This window comes from Hemicordylus capensis, chromosome 5, assembly GCF_027244095.1.
Source record: "Hemicordylus capensis ecotype Gifberg chromosome 5, rHemCap1.1.pri, whole genome shotgun sequence".
NCBI classification, from domain to species: domain Eukaryota; kingdom Metazoa; phylum Chordata; class Lepidosauria; order Squamata; family Cordylidae; genus Hemicordylus; species Hemicordylus capensis.
In genome coordinates, this window is record NC_069661.1 from 27,218,502 (window position 1) to 27,220,707 (window position 2,206).

The 2,206-nt window shown below is 46.0% G+C and overlaps 1 pseudogene; it reads left to right on the plus strand.

Annotated features, from left to right (window-relative positions):
* The first annotated feature begins 480 nt into the window (after window positions 1-480).
* LOC128328587 (uncharacterized) lies at window positions 481-596 on the plus strand (annotated as a pseudogene).
* Window positions 597-2,206: the final 1,610 nt, after the last annotated feature.

Consider the following 2,206-nt stretch of genomic DNA (forward strand, 5'->3'; position numbering starts at 1 on the left):
ACATGGTTTTAAATCTGGGGTGCCCAGTCAAACAATGGGGAGCATGTGCCCCTTGTGCTCAGTGCCAACAACTTTACTATTCCCAGGTACTCACAGGCACTAGATCCATGTCATGCATGTAGGGACAGTGAAGCTCCAGGGACACAAAGTCCCTGAGCCTGGCGGGGGCTGCCAAAGTACCCCACGACACCCTCCCAAGCCTCCTGCTTCATTATCCTTCCCCCACACCATAATTCACCCCACACACACACACAAACCTCTCCAAGGGGTGTTAATGCTGCAGCTTTAACCAGATAATGAAATAAGTTACTTAGCACCTTCAGCATTGCCAGTTTGCTGCCTGGGAACTAGTTTCTTTCCAGGTTGCATGTGGAAATGCAGACTGACCAGTTCCTTGCTTATTATCTTATTTTTCTGTGTAGGGTTTAGGGATGCTATTTTCACTCGTCTTCTACATTGTAACAAGAACATGTTACTTAAGACTACCCTACTACGCTAAATACACCCGATCTCATCTGATCTCGAAAGCTAAACAAAGTCAGGCCTGGTTAGTACTTGGATGGGTGACCGCCTGGGAATACCTGGTGCTGTAGGCTTTATCTGAGGAGCTGGTCTTGTGAATGCATAAATTGTCCCCTTTGCTAAGCAGGGCCTGCCTTGGTTTGCATTTGAATGGGAGACTAAGTATGAGCACTGTAAGATATTCCCCTTAGGGGATGGGGCCGCTCTGGGAATTGCACCTGCATGCTTGCATGCAGAAGGTTCCATATTCCCTCCCTGGTAGCATCTCCAAGATAGGGGTGAGAGATACTCCTTCCTGTGACCATGGAGAAGCCGCTGCCAGTGTGTGTAGACAATACTGAGCTAGATGGACCAATGGTCTGACTCAGTATAAGGTAGTTTCCTATGTTCCTATGTTCCATTAACTCTGCTATCTGATATGTGTCAGATATGTGATATGAGTGGGGCTAAGCAAAGAAAGAAAACCCATAAGGACTTTCAGTGGCAATCCTGCATCTGCTTCTGATGTGATTCTCTGTAGCTAGTCTGGACATAACCACAGCCTAGCGTGTGGGAGCACAGTCTGATTTCCCCAGCCTTTTACAGATGTGTTCCAGGATTATTGTGTTTTCAACAGCATCCACTCTCTTGCACAGGTGGCCCTCATTAATATCCTTGGTTTCAGCAAGTGCAGTTTTGCATATCCACGGATGGGTCTTAGAGACCCAGTTTCATTATCTGCAGTATTAAAAATAGGCTATTTTCACCTATCCATAGTTGACCCACACACCGGCAGTGATTTCCAGGGGCATTGCAGGTGGCATTTCCTGCCTGGAGACAGCACAGAGCCATCTTGTGCCCAAAAAAGCCTGCAAAAATCTGCAAAAAATTGGCTCATTTGAAGGTTGGGAGAGGCATTGCTGGAGAGCTGGAAAGTAAGGTACTATACTGTAAAGGTAAAGGTAAAGGTAAAGTGTGTCGTCGAGTCGGTGTCGGCTCCTGGCGACCACAGAGCTCTATGGTTATCTTTGGTAGAAGACAAGAAGGGTTTACCATTGCTGTCTCCCATGCAGTATGAGATGATGCCGCCTTTCATCATTTTCCTATATTGCTGCTGCCCAATATAGGTGTTTCTCATAGTCTGGGAAACATGCCAGCAGGGATTCGAACTGGCAACCTCTGGCTTGCTAATCAAGTCATTTCCCCACTGCGCCACTATACTGTAATACTTTTATTTCCACTTCCCTCTCAAGTGAGGGGTTTGTTGTTGTTGTTTTGGTGATGTTTGGCCAAATAAAATTGTGCAGGAACCTAACCCTCAGATTCTCATAGAGTTAAGGTGTCATTGTTTGTGGTTTCTATATTCATGATGGTAGGCGACAACGGCACCCCCGCAAATGACGAGGGCCTCCTGGTATTTGCATGTGACCCTCATATTTTGCTTCTGTATTTGCCTTTATTTTCATATGATTTTCATCCTTCACTATGGGAGACCTATGTCTGTGGGAGACCTATGGAAGGACCTAGATATGGTGCCAAAGAATCAGATGTATAATGTCATCCTTTTGGCAGTACTGCATCTTCTTTTAATCCCAAAGCAGTATGTTGCATCAATGTTGGGGCCCAGGAAGGGGGCATTTCAAACAGGTACATGCAGATATACCTTTAAATGGGACTTGCTGTGTTTCCCCTCCTATGGAGTGAG